Below are 25,047 nucleotides of genomic sequence, written 5' to 3' on the forward strand. Positions count from 1 at the left end.
GCAGTGTTCAAGACAGTGAGAAGAGGTGAGGGCAGAGCTGTGAGGGGACAGAGGCCTATGATATTGCCAGGCGAATCTGCTCCATCAGAAAGGTTTTTCTGGACGTTTCCTTCAGTGACTTTCCCGTGTATTTCATTGGCAAGATTTGGATCACGTGGGCCATCCCTAGCTGCAAAGGAGTCTGAGAAGCTAAGTATTTTAGCACAGCACATTGCCGCCCTCGTAATAACGGAAGTTAGGAAAGAAGAATGGGTATTAGGCATTCTTCTAATCTCTATAATAGATACAGTGTGAGCGGATGCCACGGGGAATTCTTTCTGTCCTGGAGCCTCAAGCAGAAAAGGGGAGCTGCTTGCTGCAACAGCACCTGCATTCCCATAGAGGAATGGTTGAAAGCATCGATCTCTTCAGAAGGGTAGGTGGAGGAAGCTGATCTTACCTTGAAGCTGAACTTTCCGGGCAAGTTCAGTGGTTTTTACTGTTGTTGTTTTGTTTTGTTTTTTGTTTTGTTTTGGGTTTTTTTTTTTTTGGTTTTTGGTTTTGTTTTGGTTTCCTTTTTGCTTGAATCCATTTGTACGTTCATTGGGAGGAAGGCTTAGGGAAGCCTGTGATTTTTAGTAGGGGAGCGACTCCCCTCCCCCACTGAGCACCCTTTGGAACTGACGCTGTCTTCTCCGGCAGCCACTCTAGGGAATGATTCGAAATTTGCTCTTCACAAATATAAAAGGCCTTAATAACTAGGTCAACCCATACCAATCATTTCTGTACATCTTTGCATGACAAATGAACAAAGATGCAAATCCGCTTTCAATAGCACCCATATACACAAAAACTCATTACAAAAATGGAGGCTTGTCATGTTTGCAAGAAATTTTTTTTTTTTTTTTAAAAACAACCTCATCTGAAATCCAAATACCTCGCAAGCACTTGAACGTGTAACATGGCCTAAATGTTAATGAAGCAATTCGGCTCACTCAGCAGGATGAGCAACAAAAGAAAGTCTTTTCAAGACACAGCTGTCAACAATTACACTTGGTGGGGTGGAGCTGGCTGATATTCAGCATCTTAAAACTCATGGAAATGTGGAGCCTATTTGACCGAAACCATTCCAGACTCCAGGGAAGACAGTAAACCCCTATTTATTTGGCAGGCCCAAGAATAGGATATTCTGGTTAGCTGGGCATCCCCACCCAGCTCCGAAATAAATGACAGATTTTTGTAAAGACCCAGAATGATACAGAAAGCTCTGAAGGATGATCTAGGATCTAACCAGGCTTCTCTTGATGGGGTGATTCAGATGGCATTTCAGGGTCTGGCAAGGCCTCAATTTTACATTTCAGAATTTATAAAAATCATCAGTTCAAATGTTTTTAAACTGAAGTTATGGTTACTTACAGGAGAAAGCCCCCATTCTGGCTGAGGAGTACTTCTTGGAGAATTACTCCCCAACATGTTCATGCAGGCACCTAGTGAACATGTTTGTACTGAGTGGCCCTTTGACCACAGATAATTGGGCCAGGAGCAACCCTTGACCAAAGGGAGACACTCAGATTCTCTGTCCTGGCAAGTTGAAAATCGGAATACGGGGAAAATCCCTGCAGTCTCTCCCGGTCGCCTGTAATCAAAGATAGGAGAACTTGGGATGTAGGGAGTGACTGTTTTCCGCCTTGTGCATAGAGACACAAAGAGCCAGATGGGAGAGAAAGAAGCAGCAGGAGTTAATTATGCTGAATGAAGAAAGATGAGAGGGGTGCCTGGGTGGTTCAGTTGGTTAAGCATCTGACCCTGATTTCAGCTCAGGTCGCGATCTCACGGTGGTTTGTGAGTTCAAGCCCCACATCAGGTGTTGACAGCAGAGCCTGCTTGATTCTCTGTCTCTCTCTCTTTCCGCCCCTCCCTTGTGCGCGCTTTCTCTCTCACTCTCTCTCTAAATAATAAACAAACATGTTGAAAAAAAAGAAAAAAGAAAAAAAGAAAGACTAGAAACCACGTAGCCCCAGAAAGAGGTCGCCCAGAGTGCCAGTCTCAGTTCCTGACAGGCTACAGATCCTGGTTCTTTCCCCAGCCCCCATGAGGCCTGACTCGACTGCTTCCCCCCTAATCCTCCCCCTCTCTCCCTCTCATTTTATAGAGAGTCTTTCTGCCACATTGGCCTAAGACTTAGTATTTGTGTAATTGTGAAAAATTTCTAACCTCCACAAAGGAAGGGGGCATAATTAAAAACAAAAACACCCATATTGCCATCGCCCAGATTGAACAATTGTCAAGATTTTGCCACATTTATTTCATTTATTTTTTTTCTTTCCCCAAGTATTTAAAAACGGATCTCAAAAGTCACGTTATTTCACTCCCACACACGTCGGTGTGTTTCCCGAAACACACAAAAAATATGTAATTCCAACACTTCTATGCTGTAAAATCAGAAAAGGGACAGCGAGGGATGGAGTTGAGCAAAACGAGGGGGAGGAGGGGAAAGAGCAGTGGGGGAGGGGCGGGCAGAAGGGGAGGTGGAAAGGACTGGCCAAAAGCAGCGTCCTCAAGAGCTGCTGGATTGAGGATGAGGGGGAGAGTTTGGGGATGAGCTAGCTGGGGCCGGGGGAGACGCTGAGGTTCATCAAAACAGAAAGAAGAGACAAGGAGGTACTAGAAAGGTGATTAAGGATTATATTTGATTACCCTTACATTCCTTCAACAGAGTCAAATAAAAACTGAATTTTTAAAACCGACTTTTTTTTCATATTTAAATGTTAAAAATATGACTCTATTCTCAGTTTGAATCATGTGTCACTTGGCTCCACCGAGGTACATGAAATGTGTTAGTTTGTCTTATAGAGAAAATGGAACCCATGATTCCCCCTCAATATTGTAGGCATCTTAGAGTGTTTTTCTTAAGATTCCCTCACAGTGGGCCAGGCACTGCTCTCACTCCTTCACATGAACTAATTTGTTGAAATTCACAGTAACTTTATGATTTAGGGGCTCTTAGTATCCCCATGTTACGCCTGGGAATACTACGGCTTAGAGAGGTTTAAACGTCTTGTCCAAGGTCACCGCTTGTGGGGCAGAGCTGGGTACTGAGCCCTTGTCTATCTCCTGCCAAAGCGTGGCTCTCGGCTGTTCCCCTAGACCAATAGTTAGGAGGCTGAGAACACCCAGTCATAGGTGGGATGCCCTTGTGATACGTGCAGAGCATTCCCGGTGCTGTGAGAAATGCCACCACTACATGTGTGCTCTCTTTTCTCGGGGTCCTGCAGGAGTTTCTGGCTTTATAAATTCCTGTGAAAATGCAAAGTCTTCCTGGGAAGGCAGAGCCACTGAGGTGAACCACTGCTCATGAACGTGATGAGTTGGAAAGGAATGGCCTTGGTCTGTTTGGGCTGCTGTAACAAATTACCATACGCTGGGTGGCTTGTAAACAACAGAAAGTTATTTCTTATGACTCTGGGGGCTGAAAGCCTGACATCAGGGTGCCAACACGGTTGGGTTCTGGTGACAGCCCTATTTGGGGTTGTAGACAAGCTACTTCTTGCTGTATCCACGCATGGTAGAGCCGGGGCCTCTTTAATAAGAGCACTAATTCTATTCACGAGGTCTCCACTCCCAGGCCTAAGTACCTTCCATTTCCCAACTCCATCATATTGTAGGTTAGGATTTCAGCATGTGAATGTTAGGGGGACACAGACATTCTGTCTACAGCAGGAATGAAGTGATTAGCAGCAGGAACTCGGGATTCAGAGAAACCTGGTCTCAAGTCCCGTGTCTGCCCTTACCAGGTCTGGGACCTTGGGCAAACTGCGTAATTTCTCCAGGTCTCAATCTTCTCCCAAGTGGTAGTTACAGGATTACAAACAGTGGAGAAGGCAGAGGATGAGGGAAGAATGAAATAAGCGGTTTATAAACCCTAAGAGGGGGAAATAACAGGGAAAGGCAACAAGGTCAAAACTAAGCTTCTCATGTTGGGCTGGTGACGTTGGCCTTTTGTTCTGCCTTATTTCAGAGCCTCCAGTCTAGGTCATAGTTTCTGAAGAGTGCCCTTGACATTGATGTCTAGCCCTTTGGTCATAGTTTCTGAAGAGTGCCCTAGACTTTTGTGGGTGGAAGGCACCTGCTGGCAGGTGGAGGTGTGGCCTAGTGGAATCATGCCTGGAGCTAGAACCATCTACTAACAGAACAACATCTCATTGTGAGCTATAAAGGGTCAAGGATGCACACTGCCCTCCTCCTCATTGCTCAACATTGTAAACACAGCCAGGCCCTCCGCACTGCACAAGAGTGACCGACGACCCAGCTGGGGCTTTTCCTGCTAGCACTGGAACCACCCGGGGCAGACTGGGATACACTGGCCATCCTACCTGCACAGCTTCAGGCTCCAGGCCCCCGGCCAGGGTAGGGGAGTCTTCATGAAGTCACCTGTGTGGATGACGCCCCCTGTGTAAGTACACACCCTTCCCCTTTGGGGGATTTTTCAGGTTAAATTATTATAGACAGTTTGTACTCTCAAAAGTGAACTCCAAGTGCCTCCACAAAATGAGAAAAGGCTAGAGAAATAAATAAAGTTATTTGGGCTCTATTTGGAGAAAAGGTCAATCTTTTTTGGCTCTAAAAATAAATAAGAAAATTACTTGGTCTCCATTTGAAAAATGAGGCCAGCTTTTCTCCCAAACCATTTATTCCCCCAACATTTTCACACACATGGAAAAAGCAAACTAGTACAAAAACAACCCCATACACTCCACCTAGTTTTTAACAATTGTTAGCATATTGCCATATTCGTGTGCTCTCCCCAACCCCTAGAGCATGGCTCATGTGTTCACTTGTGTGCTCTCTCTCTCTCGCTTCTGCTAAATATCCTATAATACACAGGACAGCCCCCACAACAAAGGATTACCTGGTCCAAAGTGTCAATAGTGTTGAGGCTGAGAAACTCCTTTATATGAATCTGTGTCCAGAGTCCAATAGAACCATTATATTTAAAGGTCAGAATACTTTCTAAAGTGTACTTCTTGGGGCACCTGTGTGGCTCAGTAGGTTAAGCGTCTGACTCTTGATTTCGGCTCAGATCGCGATCCTGAGGTTCGTGGGATTGAGCCCCTCATTGGGCTCTGTGCTGACAGTGCAGAGACTGCTTGAAACTGTCTCTCTCTCTCTGTCTGTCTCTATGCCCATCCCCTGCTCACATTCTATCTCTCTCCCTCTCTCAAAATAAATATTTAATAAATAAAATGTAATTCTTTGCTACCTATTTTCATGACTCTATGACAGTCTTGCTTCGCATCAAACTTTATATTGACTAAACCTTCCTCTACACAGAATGGTCTGATCACCTTCTTCCTCATCTTACACAATGCCATTGATTCTTTGAATGCAAATGAATACTTCTTTTGTTTTGTTAAATTCCACATTGCCGATTTCATTTAGTGGGAAGTGTTTTCCACGTAGGATGTAAGTTGTCCTTCTAGCTTTGAATAAACTATAAATAACTAGATAAACAACTTTATGATACCTTTGTTAAAATTATTGATAGAAAATCATTGCCCAGTACTCAGCCATCAAAAAGAATGAAATCTTGCCATTGGAAATGACGTGGATGGAGCTAGGATGTATTATGCTAAGTAAAATAAGTCAATTGGGGAAAAACAAATACCATATGATTTCACCCATATGTGGAATTTAAGAAACAAAACAGATGAACATATGGGAAGAGGGGGAAGAGAAGAAAGGGAAACTAACCACAAGAGACTCTTAATGATAGAGACAAACTGATGAAGGGATCAATTGATGTGGGTGGGAGATGGACTAGATGGGTGATGGGTACTAAAAAGGGCAATTGTTGGGATGAGCACTGGGTGTTGTATGTAGGTGATGAATCACTGAAATCTACTCCTGAAACCAATATTGTACTGTATGTTAACTAATATTTAAATAGATAGATAGATAGATAGATAGATAGATAAGAAAATCGTTGACCAGAAAAGAGCCAAGTTTGGGTGTTTTGTGGCACATCGAAAAATAACCATCAGCTGGACATATAAATTAACCATTATGTCACATGTGTTATGTTCAACCAGAAATGACTTAGGAAAACTCTCATCCAAATGATCACACCTCACTGGCAATGATATCTGGTATAGACTAAATTGTACTCCCTACCCCCATTCATATGTTGAAGCCCTAACCCCCAATGTGATGATATTTGGAGATGAAGCCTGTGGGAGGTGCTAAGACCTGAATGTTTCTGTGCCCTCCCCCAAATTCATATGTTGAAGTCCTACCCCCCAAGGTAATGGTGTTAGGAGGTAGGGCCTTTGGGAGGTAATTAGGTCATGAGGGCAGAGCCTTCATGAAGGGGATTTGTGCCTTTATAAACAAGGTCTGAGAGAGCTCCCTTACTCCCTCTATCGTGTGAAAAAACAGTAAGTTGGCAGTCTGCAGCCCAGAAAAAGGCCCTCACCAGGACCGGGCCTTGCTGGCACCCTGATCTTGGACTTCCAGCCTCCAGAACCATGAGAAATAACTTTCTGCCCTTTATAAGTCACCCAGTTTGTGGTATTTTTGTGATAGCAGTGGGAACAGATTAAGATAGGAAGTGATTAGGTTTAGATGAGCTCATGAAGGTGGGGTTCTCATGAAGGATTAATGCCCTTGTTATTTAAGAAAAAATCTTTTTGGATTTTTTTATTTGAGAGAGCAGGGAGAGGGGCAGAGAGGGAGAGAATCTCAAGCGGGCCCTGCACTGAGTGTATCATTCTGTTAAGAAATATACAAGATGCATCTGATTTCAAAGATGTTGAAATGTAAGAAATGTATGATTTGTAACTGAGGACCCTATGGCCCTGGGTACAAGGAGGGACTCTCCCGGTGGCTCTAGGAAGGAGAAAGAATCAAGTATTTCCAGATCACGGTACTGGTCCTAAAGCTGAAAGTCCCTGTCTTACTCCGGGTTCCTTTCCCAAGGTTCACATTAAGAGAGCAGCTCTTTCCTCAGTGGTGCTAAACGGAGCGGAGATCCCTTTGCTATCCCCATCTGCTGGGGAAAAGATTGTTGCTCAGCAATGAAAGTACTGCCCACTGAGGTTTCAACAAACATAACAAAGATGTTATGAGAGTTGTCTGTGTCTGACCAGTGAATTTCATGAAATAGGGCCCTTCTCATCGCCGGCTTGAAGCCGAAGCGTTCCCTTACAGGTAGACTCCAAAAGAACAGGTCTGCAAATCCAAGAGACGAGATGATTCATAATGAACGGGAACCAGCACAGGACTCAAATCTATTGCACACTTTCCAGGACAAGTCCACACCAGAACGGAGGGCTGAATATTCTCCCCCAGATCCCATTAGGCAGGCACTCAAACTAAAATCCAGCATCCAGATTAACCGAACATCAGAAGCTTTCTGTCCTGTGGGGGTTGCACATCCCGGCAGTGGATTCACTCTGGTGGTATTGGGGAAGCAGTGAGGTTTTTCTGACACCTAGTTAAAAACCCACTCGGGGGGCGCCTGGGTGGCGCAGTCGGTTAAGCGTCCGACTTCAGCCAGGTCACGATCTCGCGGTCCGTGAGTTCGAGCCCCGCGTCAGGCTCTGGGCTGATGGCTCGGAGCCTGGAGCCTGTTTCCGATTCTGTGTCTCCCTCTCTCTCTGCCCCTCCCCCGTTCATGCTCTGTCTCTCTCTGTCCCAAAAATAAATAAACGTTGAAAAAAAAAATAAAAAAATAAAAAAAAAAACCCCACTCGGGATTCTGAGGCCCTGAGGTGCCAAGGGAGGCTATGGGCTTGCTGGAGAACTGCTCTATTCTCAGTCCCCCTGCAGAGCCCCTATGCAGCTGGGATCCCAGCAGGAAACCCTCCAGTGGGGTGCTGGGCTTCTGGGGCTGGAAGCCGGTGACCTCTGAGCATTTCTCCTTTCAGAGGCTCTCACAGGAGGATCTAACTGGTGCTCTTTTACTGTGCCCAGGCTGAACCCACGGACCTTCCTTCTACACACTCAGCCCCCCTGCCCACTCTCGCTGCAAGTGGGGGCGGTCACACTTCTCAGGCCCTCAGTTTGGGTGGAGATGCTCTCACTCAGTGCCTTCTGCTTTTCGGCTGGGAAGCATCCTGCATATCACCACTGCACCCTTTGGGGCAGCAGAAATGAGCATCAGTGATCCCTGTACACCAAGCCAGGTATCTTGGTAACTAGCCAGAGTGACCCTGTCACCCACAACATTTACAGCTACGGAAAACCAGAAAAGCGTGGGCAGGCGGCTCCACTGACTTCCTGTGCTTCCAGAACTCTGGCACACCCCGCTGGGCCTCACAGCTTTGCCCCCACACACAGCTCTGCTGGGAAGCTGCCTGTGCAAGGAGAGGGACACTCTGCAGTGGCCTTTTTCTTGGCCGTCGCCACTGGAGAGCTTTGCATTTTTAATTTCAATACTGTCATCTTGCCAAACAAGCAAACACACACACACACACACACACACACACACACACACACACACACACACAAACCCTTATACCCGGGGCGCCTGGGTGGCTTCGTCGGTTAAGCGTCCGACTTCGGCTCAGGTCATGATCTCACGGTCCGTGAGTTCGAGCCCCACGTCAGGCTCTGTGCTGACAGCTCAGAGCCTGGAGCCTGTTTCGGATTCTGTGTCTCCCTCTCTCTCTGCCCCTCCCCTGTTCATGCTCTGTCTCTCTCTGTCTCAAAAATAAATAAATGTTAAAAAAAATAAAAAAAAGATACGAAAAAAAACCCCTTATACCCAATGTACCTTTTTGCAGCATGACCACCCCAAAACACCAACCCAGGAGGGCACAGGAAGTGAGCACCACCAAGTAATAATAGCACCTGGATGTTCTGCAGCAGTCCCAGCAGCACCTTCCCGTGGGAGCCATTTAGGAAATTTGTGGGGGAGCTTGGGATTGCACCATGACTTGGAAAGGGGGCTCCTGGCTTTTAGGAGATGGGCTCCCATCTCCACCAAGAATTTTTCTGCATCCTGGATAACTTGTAAATGTCCCACCGGACAGCTGTGTAAATGAGAAAGCTGTTTACAGTTATAGGTGTATAAAACACAACTTGAATTACAAGGTACCTTTTGTGAGGTTTTAATATATACTGACATTTTGGGAAATGCAGCTAGCATACAAATGGACAGAAGATTGTACTTTGTTTTGTACAAAATTTTACCAGGGATTTTTCACTAGTTTGGAAAATTTTGGCCAGTCTGCGTTTGCACCCGTGACATTCTCTATGGTTCTATACACAGGTGCAAACATCTGGCTCTCTCATATGTCTTCTTGTGTGATTAGGACTGGGCACTCACTTGTGGAAATACATACATTATTCTCCTTTTACTTCTTATAGTATAGTTCAGACATTATGTTGAACTTCTGATATGAGGTATATAAGCAGACTATGTTATCTCTGAATTTTATTTCAAGATGGAAAAGGGGATATTACTTCCAGGGTGGTGTAACAGATTTCCACAGAGGTAGTGGTTTAAAACATCTAACAGGGTGGTAGTTTGAGAGAACGTAATATTTCACTTTCTTGTAAAGATCGGATCCACCTGAGATAATCTTTTTTATTAACTCACAATCAATTGATTAGTCATCTAATTATGGGAGGGACATCCATCCCATAATATTTAGTGGTCCTGCCCACACCCTGTGGGAGGGGATTAAAGGGGTGTGTACCTAGCGGGGTTGGGGAGACTCTCTTAGATTTCTGCCTGCCACTGGCTGTAAACAATTATCTGTTGTAAGAAGGGGGCTTTGGGTCTCATAGAACTGAGGAACATCGCATACCATGAAAGGGAGTTTTCCACATACACCTATCTTATTTAAGCCTCAAAATCACCTATGGATGTAGATATAATTTTTCTGGCAACTCTCCCCATAGCCACTGCGAATTACCACCTGGGCTGACTTAAAAAATGCATAGGGCACTAGTGCAGCAGGATTGAAAAAGAAAGAAAAGGAAAATTTAAGTTTCAACAAACTTACGTGGAATTTGCAAAGTCTAAAAGTTTAGGAGAAATAAATAAAGCTATTATAATGCTAGTATGCCTAAAAGGTTTTTTTTGTTTTAGTATTTTGGAATTTTTAATTAAAAAATTGTTTTAATGTTTTTTTACTTTTGACAGAGAGAGAGAGAGAGAGAGAGAGAGAGAGAGAGAGCATGAGAGGGGGAGGGGCAGAGAGAGAAGGAGACACAGAATCCGAAGCAGGCTCCAGGCTCCAAGTTGTCAGCAATAAGCCTGACGCAGGGCTCGAACTCGCAAACCGCGAGATCATGACCTGAGCCCAAGTCAGATGCTCAACTGACTGAGCCACCCCGCCAGGCACTGTTTTAGAGAACTTGACAGAAATTAACAAAACTAACAATGAGGTAAGTGGTACTGCGTCCATTTCACAGGTGGGAAATGGAGCAAGGGGACTCAGTATCAAAGTGACTATCAAAGTGACTATCAAAGTGGGAGTTGGAGCCAAGCAATCCTAGTCCGAGCCTACCCTCTCATGCACTTCATTGAGCTGCTCCCAGGTGAGAAAACCAACACTCCACCAGGATTTGTCCAAGGTGACAAGACTTGCCCAAGGTCACTCTCTTAGTAAATGGCCCAGAAAATGCAACCTCTAGAGCCCATGTTCATATATTTACCCTTCGGAGCTCTCTGTTTTTGGTTTTGTGCTGTTTTTATTGTGGTGAAACATATATAACATAAAATTGACCATGTGAACCATTTCTTTAATGTTTATTTTTAAAAGAGAGAGAGAGAGAGAGAGAGAGAGAAAGAGCACAAACAGGGGAAGGGCAGAGAGATAGAGACACAGAATCCAAAGCAGGCTCCAGGCTCTGAGCCGTCAGCACAGAGCCCGATGTGGGGCTCGAACTCGTGAACCGTGAGATCATGACCTGAGCTGAAGTCAGACACTTAACTGATTGAGCCACCCAGGCACCCTGAGTCCCTGTTTTTAATTCTTTGGGATATATACTTAGGAGTGGAATTACTTGGCCATATGATAATTGTATGTTTAGCTTTTTGAGTAGTTGCCAAATTGTTTTCTACGGTATCCATACAATTTTACATCCCACTAGCGATGTTAAAGCGTTCTGATTTCTCCACATCCTCAGCCACACTTGTCACTTCTCGGTTTATTTTGACAATAGTCATCTGAGTAGGTGTGAAATGGCATCTCAGTGTAGTTTGGATTTACATTTCCTTAACGAGTAATGACGGTGAGCATCTTTTCAGGTGCTTATTGGACATTTGTATAGCCTATTCAAGTCCTTTTCCCATTTTGTAATGGGGTCATTTGCCTTTTTATTGCATTCTGGGAATTCTTTATATTCTCCAGAGATTGCTTGACTGATAGTTGCTAATCCTCGGTCACTCACCTGTCAGGTAGTCTTAGAGATCCAGGTGGAGACAAACACGTGTTTAATAGGAGACATGAACCTGGATGCAGAAGAGAGCAGGAGACCAGGAGGGAACCGAAAGAAGAGTCATCTACCATTCTGTACCCACCTACCCTGCTCTAAAGCAGTCACCCTGTAGCCTTGAGAAAAATCTTTGCATTCTTTCAGTGCTTATTGAGTGTTACCCCCAGCACAGAAGCTCTGTGAACCTGTGTGGCACAAGGGTGGAGACACCCCTCCCATGATCCATCTCCAACCACAGCTGCAGCAGAGGGGCGGGGATTGGAGGAGGAAGGGGTATGTGGGTGGGAGAGGGAAGATCAGAGCATCTACGATATGGGAGGGTGCTTCCTCTCAGATGGAAGATCCAGGGGGTGAGGAGTGACACCTGAGAGAGAGAGAGAGAGACAGAGAGAGAGGGAGAGGGAGAGAGAAGAGAGTTTGTGGAGAAGAAGAGCTGGATGGAGGTGTAAGAAGGAAAATCACGAGAGGATGGGGGGAAAGTACCAGAAAGGGGCAAGCAGGTATAGCCAGATCAGGGGAGAAATGTTCCCAGATGAGTGCTGCAGACCTCCGTGTTTCAGTGACAACACTTCTAAATTCACCCCCCCCCACCCCGGTACTCCCTCACACTCCCTCTTCTCTGGCCCCTGGAAAGCTTGGCTTGTCGTGAGCAATGAACATTCCAACTTCCTTAATTGTTTATTCATCAGGCCACAGATGGGGGCTGAGAGGAGAATGCAAACACTTATTTTCACCACAAGAAGTGAGCCAGGCTGCCAACCCCTGATTCTCAGCAGCCAGGGACACAGTGGGGACAGGGCGACAGAGAAAGAGGGCAAGTTTCCTTATATCCAAGCAACACCTGCTCTGCAGAGGGGAAGCCGCTGACAGAGGCGTGGAGCTGATCCCAGCTTACCTGCCGGTGTGGTCTACCTAGAAGAGACTCCTGGGAATGGAGCGGGGAAGGGCAACAATCCCTTCCCAAGACCTCTTCCTTACATAGAGCTCACCAACAGCTGGAGGAGGGGACCCCAACTTCAACACAGTCTCTGGCTCCTGAGTGACCCTTTGCAAATGGCTGGCGTGCAGTCTACCACGTGGCATGTATAGGCAGGCTATCCCAGCGAGCTGGAAACAAAATCTTGGCCCAAATCCTCCTGCCCGCAGCACCCTGCAGCCAAGGTGCAGCTGACCGCCATTAGTCCCCCAACAGCCTTTGCAGCGAGCAGGGCGGGGTGGATGCAAGGCAGGAGCCTCTGGGCAAAGAACACGGGTGGTGAGAAAATGTTCAGGTTTCCATAATGAAATCAGATGTGCTTTAAGAAAAGAGCTCCAAAGCGATGATTAAATTGAGGGAAACAGGCATAGCTGTTTACTGATGTTCCCATTCACACAACTGTGTGGGTATGATTCTGTGACGATGGCTAATTTTGTAGCTGCCTGAACAGGTGTGCAGAATAACAGTATGGGGAAGGATATAATTTATGTGTTTACTATTGCCAGCTACTGCTCGGAGTATTTTTACAATACTGACTCAGTTTACTATACAAGTCATTACCCTGTGGGGAAACTGAGCCATCACTCAGAAGGCAGGAGGATGAGCTGACCTGGGAAGGCCCAGGATAGAGAAATGAAGTCTGGCTGCCAGAAGGAGGGGGCGGTGACCAGGCTGGTGGTGGAGTATGGTGCCCGGGCGGAGGTGGCATCTAGAAAAGGCCCCATCAGCAGACAGGTAGCACAGTGGCTCTCCCCTGGCCAATCCATGTGGGCCATCCTGGCACCAGCCGGCCTCTGAGAAGACTACGCCAGGCCACAGGGTAGGCAAGCGATCAGAAGGAAAAGAGCTTTGTGCCTCTTCTCCACTGCCCCCCACCCCCTGTGCCTAGCATGGAATCTGGCACATAGTAGGCCTCAATATATACTTGTCCAACGAAGGAGTGAATGAATGAATGTGAAGGAGATGCTAAGGAGAATGAAGCAATGCCCCTGTCCTAAAAGGATGGGAAAACCAGCACATAATCCAGCTGGAGCCTCAGAGAGACGGAACAAGTGTGGGTGTTTGGGGGGAATGTGGTGGGTAGCTTCTATGACCTCTGCCTCCCATGCTTCATGTCCTTGTGTAATTTCTTCCCCTGGAGTATGGGCTGGACTTGATGAAATAGATTTAGGCTAAAAGGATGGGACATCACTCCCAAGATCAGGTTGCAAATCTAGTGGCTTCTCTCTTAGGAGCTTTTTCTCTCTCTTGCTTGCTCACTCTGAGGGCAAGATAGCTGCCATGTTGGAAAAGTGCACTATGGAAAGAGTCATATGGCAAGGAACTGGGGGAAGTCTCCAGCCAAAAGCCAGTCAGGAATTGAGGTCCTCAGTCCAATAGCCTACAAAGAACGAAATCCTCCCAACAGCCATGAAGTGAACTTAGAAACTGATCCTCCCCGAGCCAAGTCTTCGGGTGAGACCACAGTCCCCAGCCAACAGCTTGACCGCGACCTCATGAGGCATCTGCAGCCAGAGGCACCCAGCTGGGCCCCACCTGATTCCTGACACACAGTAACTATGAGGTGGTAAATGTCTGTTATTTTAAGCTGCTAAACTATGGGGTAATCTGTTACTCAGTGAGGAGCCACAAACAAATGAAAGCTACAACGGATGAGTATCAGAACAAGCCCACTCACAAAGTTGGATTCATGCTGACTTACTGAAGTATTGTAACAGTGCCTCAGAAACGCAGAATTCTTGACCTATGGATGAGAAAGGACTATGCATGAGGATAGGAAGCGTAGGTTATCCCAACATGAGACGCTTAATATCCAAATGAGTGCCATTCCTTTCAAAATAGTCCGCTTGGGTGACTGTACATTTACTCTAGTGAGAGTTGTTCCAACCACATCTGGAATAACTCTTAGATATTCCACTTTGAACAGTAAAGAGGTTGGTGGCCACATCTCAAAAGTAACATATCCTTGAGGACAGGAACCCTAAAACATCTTCTTCCTGTGGCTGTGGCTAACCTCCGCGAGCTCCAAAAGAGCTTGGCCCTGGGTGCAAAGTCAGCTGAGGGCACTCTGATACTGGTAGAGCCATGGCTCAGATGATCTTCTGCTCTGCTCCCTGAGGAGCTGGCTGAGCAGGATGCTAGTGGAGAAGACTCCTGGAGTTCAATGTCAAAGAGTTTCCCACAGTGGTTTATAGTGGGGTGCTGTGAATGGGTTACCAGTGTGCCCAAGACCCCAATTTTCTTAAGCCTCCAGCTCAAGAGGCTGGGGCATCACCAGTGACATCTGTGTTGGTTGCTGTGCATGGTTGAGCTGAAGGCAGTTAAAGAGGTGTCCTCCCACCCACGCAGCTACACCCTCTGCAGAGAGCACAGTGCCTGTCTGGATGAGGAACCCAAGAAGCAAGAATGAAGCCCAAGGGGTAGCCAATGGAGAAGGAGGAGACAAAAAGCCCCAGCTCCTGGGCGTCACGGCTCCCTAATACATGTCTTCGTATCCCTGGGATACTTCCGGCCATCTACAGCAAGGGCAAGGTGAGCCCTCTAATGACACATGTGCCCTCTGCAAATTACAGCCCTTACTTTGAAATATTTGATCTGAAAACATTCCACTGAATTCATAATCTACCAGAAATGCAACATTCCCTTTGTCAATGGAAGAAGAGGAAGAGCAGTTGCGTTCTCTTTTGTCGTAAGGGTCAATTTGAATGGCTGTAAAGCTGGCCTTAAAATTTTTATCACCTTCTGTTGCAAACAAAGTCATTGACAGTGACTGTCAAAATTCTGCAGAGGTTATGATGAAAAAGTCTTGAGGAATCGTTGCAGGGAGCCATTTTAAGCATAAAAACCCGATTTAAAAAATTCTGGTGATGAAAGCAAACTCAAGCTTCTTGTTAAAAGTGTTAAAAGATTTTATTTGGAAGTTTCATACAAATTCAATACTTATGTAATATAAGGTGATGCCTCCAGATACCCTTAGTTTCTAGCTTCTTATACAGAGTATACAAGTTGTTGGGAAGCATTGGGACAGTATAAGCCCACTTCCTCAGGGTCCATACAAGTTCAGACCCAGCTTCAGAGGAGTGGGGGTGAGTAGAGGCTGCCCCCTGCCCCCAGGCTTCTCTTTAGCTGTGTGGGAACCAGGGAGAGGCTAAGAGAACATTGTACAGAGACAACTAGAGCCTCTAACCTCCTCCTTCTCATCAGAGAGCTGCAGTCCCAACACCGAGGCTAGATTCTGCTCATTCCTCCCTCCTTGTCTTGGAATAGTAGCCGATGATGGAGGTGGGGAGTCTTTATCAACTCTGAAGGTGGATTAATTTCCAGAAAAACTTTGAGTCACCCAAGACTAAATTCACTTGCATAAAACACATTTTAAGATGGCTAATAACATTTGGAGCCCCAAAGAAGCATGACATAAGTCAATTTAAAAAAAAAATTTTTTTTTTCCTAAATGGACTCAGAGGGCAATTTCCGAAGCCAAATGCTTTGATGCCTGCAATAATCATATTGGTTCCTGTGGTTTGCAAGAAAGACATCAATTAGATATATAACGTCTAAGATGTTTAATTAAAATCATTCACACTGCTTTATAGCTATGCCTCTTAGGATATGCAAAACAAATTCTCTAAATAGAGGCTTCCAAGAGGCAACCGAAATAGTTTTACTATTGTTTCTAATGAATTTCTAACCATTGAATTTATAGCTCATTAATGGCACTGATCATTTAGAGTTTTATCTTCATAAAAAAGTGGAAATGACAGCTTCAGTTAAGAATCACTGCAAAACATTGGCACTATCTGCTATTAATTTATTTCTATTCATTTTAGGCTAAAGGTAATGTGCTCAGGAGACAGTTGCAATTCATAAGAAAAGGAATGAAGGAAAATGAGTGCAGATGTGAAAGCATGGGGGCAGTCCCTCTTAACAAAGCAAAAATCCAAGAAGGACATGGATTTTTTTCCTAGTACTCCAGAGCAACGTTGGGATTTTTCCATCATTTTGCTCACTGCTTGTTCCATTTTTTCCCACTTGTTTTAAATATGTTTATTTATGTGCTGTTAATTGTGAAAATAATGTATGCTTCTATCAAAAAAATCAGAATAGTGCAAAGTAAGGGATGAAAGTCCCCCAGCAATTTATTTTTTATATAGAACATGATTAATTAAAGATTTGACACCCTCCCTCTGTTTTTACTCTACAATTCTGTTTTCTCTCACCTCTCTGTTCTGCTCCCCGGGGGCTCCTACTCCTCCCACTTTGGCTTTCCCTCCAGATTCCTCTTGTGGGTTCAATCCCACAAGGGGGGGGGGGATCTTTCTTGCTGCCGGCGGCTCTTTTAAGCCCCACTCCCTGCACCACTTGCTCCCTCTTGTGGCTGTAGAGGGTCACTACACACCACTGAGCAGCCGGTCTCTTCCAGAAGGCCTGACTGATCCCGGAAGGAAGAGCAGTTCCCCCATAGGTAGCTGAACAATTCTGCACGTTGTCAGGAGTCAGTCAAGATTCTACCTTCTAACTCCAAAGACATTCCCAGAGAGCAGTTTGCATCTCATAATAAATGTGAGGTTCCTTTCACCCCCTCAGGATTTCTCAGGTTCTCCTGTGTGTGAAGGTTTCCAGGAAGTATCAAAAAAGCATATCCTGAACTCTGTTGTTTAATTGAAATTTGCTGAGAGAACTTAAATATTCTCAAAGATATACATATATATGTACATAGGTATATCTATATGGTGATGGATATGTTATATATGTACATATATGTATATATATATATATATGGTGATGGATATGTTAATTAACTAGATGGAGAGAGTCTTTTCATAATGTATACACATACCAAATCACCACGATGTACATTTAAACTATTTTACAATTTGATATGTCAATTATATATCCATATAGCTGGGGGAAAAAGAGCAAAGTCTGCTGAAGCAGAGGGCTGAAGTGTGTGTGTGTGTGTGTGTGTGTGTGTTGTGTGCAAATGTAGCTGGGAGGAGAGACAAAGAGGAGGTGACAAAGGCTGCTGCATATCTTTACAGGTCTTCTGGGGGGATTTTAAAATTCATTTCCTTCACATGCAGATATTCAGCAATCAGAATAGAATATGCCAGCATTGGGGACACCGAAATGAACCAGATATGTTCCTGGTACCAAGGCACTCGTTTACAGCTAATGGGAGAGACAGTTTATAGGAACTGTTGGCCTAGGAGCAAACACTGAATGTCACAGAATCAGAAGATGTGAGATTGAGCCTCTCCTCCACCACTTTGCAGCTTTGTGACCTTCAAACTAGTCACTTAACCTGAGTCTCAATTTTCTTCATCTGTGAAATGAAGACAAAAATACCCCCCCTCATTTTTCTTCACTGGGTTGTTAGGAGGGTCAGCTGAACTAATATGCGAACGTGCTCTGAAAACCCCCTCCAAATGCAGGGAGATATTATTTTCAGTATAATTTGGCGGGGGGGGGGCTACAAAAAGCTGTATTTCTCAAAATAACCTTCCTACAACTTGTGCCTAAGATTCTTACCCCAGGAGTCACCGTTTAAGGGACTTTCAAGGGACTGTTTGAGGGATTTTCCTAAGTGGGCTAGGCATGGGTACCTGGAAGGCACAGAGGTAACCTGTAGCAGCCTCTCTGTCAGACTAATCCATCCTCGGATTCCATCTGCTGGCATCCCTGCGGAAAGTCTCATGTAGAAACTGGCCTGGTGACTCACCCCGCATAGCAAGGCAGGGTTCTAGCTCCCTAGCTGCAACTCCTCAGCATTGTGTCACCCAGTGACTCCAACACCAACATCACCTGGTGCCTACCATGTCTCTCTTTCCCCAAGAGTTGCCACACACCATCCCCATTTGGGCTGGGTCATATTTTTTGGGTATTGCTGCTGCTGCCATAGTAAGGTAACCCACTTAGCTCAGTTCTGATACAAGTTTGTAGCAGAGGCTGACATGCCCAGCCCATGTCTCCTTGGCACTCATCTCTAAATACCAATAGCTGTTTTTGTAAACGCCTGATTTTTCTTTGCTGAGGGCTGTTTTGGGACTCCAGTGAGCTAATGCCCCTAGATGCAGCCCTCAGGCAAAGACAGCAGAGATATGGGTGGATAAATAATCAACTTTCTTATCCCTTGGGGAGTGGGTCACAGGAATGTTCCAGAATGTTTCCCCGTGGGATTAAGCCCTGGTGTCCCCCAGAGGGCTCTTGATTATATACCCTTTATTGGCTTCCCGCCTTTCCCTGTCTCTACAAGTGCTTCCTGGCATCTCCTCACCAATACATCACTTGCACCTAAGTCCTTGTGTCTGGGTCTGATTCAGGAGAACTCAACCTAAGACAGCTGGTGCTGGAAGTTATTCTGGGAAACAGACCCTTGGGATGTAATTGTGGAATGGAATCACTCATTAGCCCCATGGTAACAAGACCCCGTTGTTAGTCGTTAGCTTTGAAAGATTCTAGCAGATTCTCCTCTTACTCAGCTTGTGAAGAAGGCTAATTTGCAGTGAACTGGGATGCAGTCTGCTGGAAGGAAATGCGTCAGTTTATGCGATAGCTCTGGCAGGTCAGAGGTACAGTGGCAAAAGATTATAGAGTTGGTTAGTTGTTGAAGAAAATGACAGGTTAAGATGAGCCAACCATAAGCTTAGAACACACCGTGAAAGCCAGAAGGCTTCTAAGGCAGCATTTTTAGAATCCTCATCTACTGCAGCTGCGGGGCCAATCATGAACAACACCAGGTCTTGGACTGGCTCGTCAGGGTGTTGCGGTAACAAAAGAAGTTGGAGTCATAGCCTTGGTGTGCCTCCTCTGGGGAAACGAGGGCCCCGACGAGAAGAGGGTGGAACCCTGAGATGGGAAACCTGGGGTGACGTGCCCTAGAACCTCAGGGCTGGCAAAAGGAGCCCCTCCCACTTGCTAAGGGAGCAGCCTCCTGTTACCTAGAAATTAGAGGAAGGCCTCCCCAGAGCCAGACCCCTTGCTAGGCAGTGTTTGCTAGATTCAAGCTTTGCTCCTGCATCTCTTCCTTGCAGCTGTATCAATGATTGGGGTCAAATCTCAGTAAGGCTTGGGAAGTGACTAGTATCCCAGCTACGGGAAGGCAGGTATAATTCACAGGACCTGGTCTGATTTCTAATGGGCTCTCAGGTGAGTTCTGCCAGCTGTTCCATATACCACCCTGTTTACACTCTGAGGAACGGAGACATCTTGTCCCACCTTTGTGTTCAACGACTTCATGTTGGTGGCTTGAAACTGGCCATGGTGGGAGTGTGCACAAACTAAAAGTCAGCAAATGCCACGCATCCAAATCGAGTTTTTTTTTTTTCTTCTCCCTCCTTAACCCGCTCCCCCTCCATTCCCCACTCCTTCTCCTTCGTAGAGAACTGGATCATCAGCATACCATTCTGAGACACAGACCGTGGGAATAAGTTCCAAATGAAAAATATTGTGCAGCCACGGTGCCTTCTACTAGCTGTTATCGTCAGACCAAACTGCAGAACAGAATCAGAATGCGGCCAGGAGTTAACCTGACCCACAAGCCGGGCTTAACACAGAAGATCACGGCTCCAAAGAGCACCAATGAGCTGCCTGAGTTGCCTGTGCCAATATTGACCAATCACAATTAGGCTCTTCCAACCAATCAGGATTAGGCCCTTCCAACCAATCAGGATTAGGTTCTTCCAACCAATCGGGATGAAGCACTTTTTTTTTCGTTTTCCTATTAGCATATCGGACCTGAGTGGGAACCTGAGAGGGTACTTTCCTTATATAAGGTAAGGCTTCCCCCTTGCTCTGGGAGGCTGGCGTAACTGATCTTCTTTTGGCGGGTGGATGCTGTATCTTTTGGCTGCGTCCTGCCTTGTTTTTGTTGTCAGGCCTAAGAACTTGAGTTGGGGGATAGAGAAAGAATGGTCCGCAAGTCTATTGGGCTTGTCTTGAGACTGATCTAGGCTGCTTATCTCCTAGTTCTGTTGTGGTCTACTCTAACAGGGGCTATGGGGGTGTTTTGGGTCTCCTGTTACCAGTTCTCACTCAAATCCTGAAAAGATCTAGGTGTTTTCCTTTCCTTGGTGTAGAATTACTGGGGCAAAAGTCTACGGGAACCTTTGGGAAACAATGAGGGGTAAGGGCACATGGGTGGCTCAGTAGGTTAAGTCTCCAGCTCTTTGGGCTCAGGTCAGGGGTTCATGGTTTCGTGAGTTCAAGCCCCGTGCTGGGCTGTGGAGCCTGCTTGGGATTTTCTCTGTCTCTCACCCTACCCCCACTCCCGCTTTCTCTCTCAAAAATTTAAATTTAAAAAGAATTAGGTGTAGAGCTACACCATACACTTGTATGGCATGTGGTAGGGTCCTTCCTCCATGTACTCTGGCTCTGAGAACTGGCTTCTAGAAACTGGGTGAAAGGTTACAGTTCTTTATTGTGGCTGCTGACGCCGGCCTTTTGTTCATTTGCTCTTCACCTTTTTGGTTACATAGGCGGAGAATACCCATTCCGGCTTCCCCTCTCTGACCCCTGGGTGCACTATGGTCCGTCAATCCTCACCAAAAGCCCTTAGGCCCGAGGGTTGTCTCTCTACCTTGCTTCCTGTTATGGCAATTACTTTTACCTTTCCTAAATAGGCTAGTGACTCCACCTGGCCTCTGATCTTCCAGGTTAGAACCTGCCCCCAACCCTTCCCCCACAGGATAACTGGAGCCCAAATCTAATGCGGCACCTCCTTTCAGTCAGACTTGGCCTGCAGAAGTCGGCCACCGATGAGCTTCTTAGGGATGTTGGTGCCAGCTCTCCCAACTAACGGGTTCTTTACTCCATAAAGCAAGTGTCTGCCATGATCTCACCAGGATGTGAGCCTTGAGTCGTAAGGGTGCCACTCCTACCGTACCTTCGCCCTTATTTCCTGTCCCCTGACGCTGACTCCACACTCTCAAGATGCATTTCCATAGGTGTTCTCCTGGTCCCTCAGTGTGTAAACGGATAGTCACCTGGCAGAACCAACCTGGGAGTTGGTTAGAAATACAGAATCTCCGGTTCCTCCCGGACATTGAATCAGAATCTGTCTTAATGAGATTCCAGGTGATTTGTATCCATATTTAAGGATGGGAGGCTCTGTTTCAGAACTCTCCAGAGACCCCGGCGGAAAGTCTTCAGTTTCTTAGGGCTGGATAAAATCACTTTCTCCCAATACCATTATCCCCATCCCGGTCATTGTCCTTGTCAGTGATCGTCCCCAAGATCGTCAAGCAATAGCCACGTGGTAGGCACTTCATTATCGACCGTTTTTATAACTGCACGTATCGAGCAGACAGTGTCTTGCCCTAGCTGACCCCGTTTCCACAGATATTTTTAAAAAGTAAACCATTTTTTTTCCATCCTGACAGGAGTCTGTAACTTAATTGCTTTCACTTGCAGTGTTAAGTCACCTTCCCCAGCAATCCCCACTTTCCTCAACTCCTCCACACTTGACTGCTTCTCCGCCCCACATGGCCGGGTTCCTTCCTCACCCTGCCCATACACCTTTGACCACTTACTCGAGGGCTTCTGCTATTGTCAGGACGGCCAAAGACGACAATGCTTCAACTGGCAGGAAACAGTCTTCACACTCAGGATTTCCTATTATGTGCAGCCTTTTCCAGAAACACAATTGCATCTAAAAATAGAAACTGCCTGGATTTACCTTCATCTCAACACAATGACTCCAGGGCCACTGTGACTGGCCTTGAATGAGGGCCAAACACTTTGAAACGCAGAGACGCTCTATCAATGGAGGTGAAGGAAGCTGCTTCCAGGGACTTCCAAGCGAGGGCAGGCAGCTGTTTACTTATTCCCCATTCTTTTGTTATTTTGCTTGATTTTGCCAGTAAAGCTAGGGTAGGAGGAAGGAAAGAGAGGAAGACAAGGGGGCCATGGACCAAAAGGAAGGAATGCAGGGGAAAGGGCTAAGGAAGACCAGGAGGTGGGAGTGATAACCGTGGGGTGGAGGAGGTGACTCAAGAGAAAAGGAAAAGTGGCAGGTGTTTGCTTGAGGAAGAAAAGTGAACTGGAGAAGGAAGAGAAGAAAAGGGCTTCAGTATGATTTTCAGCGGTCTTTACGCAGCTGGAATGGTCAGGTCTTTACAGCTGGCCCGTGGTTTCCTGAGAGTGGAGAATGAAGAGAGCCACTTTTAATGTCGGTGCCAAGTTTGGTATTGTGTATTTCCTTCTTTACAATTCCCCGAGTAGCATAACTGCCTTTGGGAAGAGAAGTTCTCACCTCTATCCTCATTCTCTTCTGTCTGTGTGTGTTGAGGGAGCGGGGGTGGAGGTGGAGGAGGCCAAAACAGCATCTTGAAAGCTAGAGAGGTGCCTGTCCCATCAACCTGACACCAGAGAACATACACGGCAATTAAATTGTGTGGAGCAAAACGCGGTTAAATGGAATTAGGCTCCTGTTTGAGAAGAAAGCGCGGCCTGGGAATTAAGACCTGGGCTGGATATTGGAGGAGGTTATCCTGGAAGAGAGTTCCTAGTGATGATTCTAAGAGAACATTTTTCATGACCTGGAAATTCAGAAGCAAGCGGAGAACTGGTGGAAGTCAGGAAACAAATGCATTTGAAGGCACCTAGAGAGAAATTAGCAGAAGGCTGGGACTTTGTAGGGCCGGCAAGCTCTAATGACGCAGGAGTTAAGGATGATATCTAGCCCCGGCTCTGCCCGTTACCAGCTGGGGACCTGGAAGTGCTGGCTTCTCTCCTCTAAGCCTTCAGGTGGCCCATCTGTGGAGCCGGGATGAGGACACCCATTTCCTAAGGTGTTTGTGACTGTTCTGTGATTTGTGAATGAAAAGGTCCGCTTCCCATTTGTTCTGTTCAGGGGATTTATAGGCAGAGTCAGGATTCAAGAGATGCTAATAAAATAGCTTTGACCTGAAATCAGGCATTGGACCAGAGAGAGAAGGGGATGCTGGGGAGCCAAAATTAGCAAGCGTTCACATCAGACCTGGTGAACGAGCAAAGAAAACTGGGGCCCTAAAGACTTAAAATATGCGAGAAGTGGAAAGATGGTGACCGTGGAGAAAGAGCCAGTTTCTTGTACATACTGTGTCTCAGGGCAACCAAAGAGCTGGAGGAAGTCTCTTCCTCTAGGAGCATTCCAGCTAGTGAACAAAGATAGAATTAGAATTTAACTATCTTGTAACCCCTAATGGAATAAAGGACTGAGCTACTGATCAAGGTGTGAGTTAATTTATTTCCTCTCAGCCCTCCCATCCACCCTTCAGTACCTGCTCTGTAATAATGGATTGGACTCTTGAAGCATCTTTTACAATGAGTGCGATGTTAGGCTTTGTCAGTAGAGGGCGCAGGAGGGACGTCGCTGGAGGAGGGGGGCTGCTCTCAGTCCGTGTCTGAGTATTTTTCCTGCTCTAGCTGCATGGCCCCTCAACAGTGATTGCTCTGCTTCAGCCATGTGCTTAGGATGTGCAGTCCCTCAGAGAGACCTCAGGGCCCCAGCCTGGGCCCAGTGACCACCTTCACCTCAGCACTTGTGATGTGGACGCTGTGCATTCCAGGCCTCACACCGCTGCAGAGCCCCAGCTCCCCTTGTGCGCTCTTCTCCACCATCAGCTACCCTGGGCCTGAGAACATTGCTTCCTACCGTCCTCCCAACGTAAATGCTGCACAACAGGCCTTCCACCCATAGTGGCATCCTGCGTCCATGCTTACTTGCATCCGTGGGTTCTTTCTGGCTTGCCTGATGACTGTGGACTAGCTCTGGTGGGGAAGCCCAGTGACCTTAACTTCCTTCATCTAGTATGCTGCAACCAGAACTGCTCCCACTAAGTTGGAGCCCCAGCCTTCAGGGAACCCCACTTCTAATCTCCTTTTACCAAGACCTAGGGTAACATGTAGAGATTTCTACTTCTTCATAGTTGCTCTCCTGTCATACTTAATAATTTTTTATATTACCACCCCCCCCCCATATTTGGATTCATGTGTGATTTCTGTTTCCTGGGTGGGCCCAGACTAACACAATCAGGAATGGCTGCTAACCTCACAAAGAGACAGCCAGAGTCACCTGGCCTTGTTGGAAATACACAACATACCTATAAGGTATTCCTGTCAAAACCTCCATCTTGAATAATATAAGCAAGCCTTAGATACAAATACTCAAGAAACACACAGTTACAGGAACATGTTAAATGATACTATCAGATGCAATCAGCAACATCCAGGCTGTGGGAAACTCTAAGGAAAAATAACCAGAATTCAACAAATAAGAGAAAGAATCTACAAATTAAGAGACTTGCAAGGCCTATTAACCAATTAAAATTCATAGGCCTTCTTTGGGTCTGAATTCAAATTGTTAAAGATTTATGAGAATAGGAAATTTACTGGGTATTTGACCTTGAGGTGTTTTTTTTTGTTTGTTTTTGTTTTTTTTTTTAAATGTAAGAGCTAATGAAGGAAATGTGAACACTGGATGGTTAGTGATATTAATTATTTTTCTTTTTGGATAGGATTTGGATATTTTTAAGAGCTTTGATCTTTTAGCTTTACTTAAATCCCCAATATCATACGATTTCATTTTTGTTTCAAAATAATCCATGCGTGTGGTACAAGTGGACGGGAGAATATATTGGCCATGAGTCAATAATATCAAACCTTGG

Source organism: Lynx rufus, unplaced genomic scaffold (assembly GCF_022079265.1).
Source record: "Lynx rufus isolate CCGP_SWC_20201006 ecotype Redwood Valley unplaced genomic scaffold, mLynRuf1.p SCAF_5, whole genome shotgun sequence".
Lineage (NCBI taxonomy): Eukaryota > Metazoa > Chordata > Mammalia > Carnivora > Felidae > Lynx > Lynx rufus.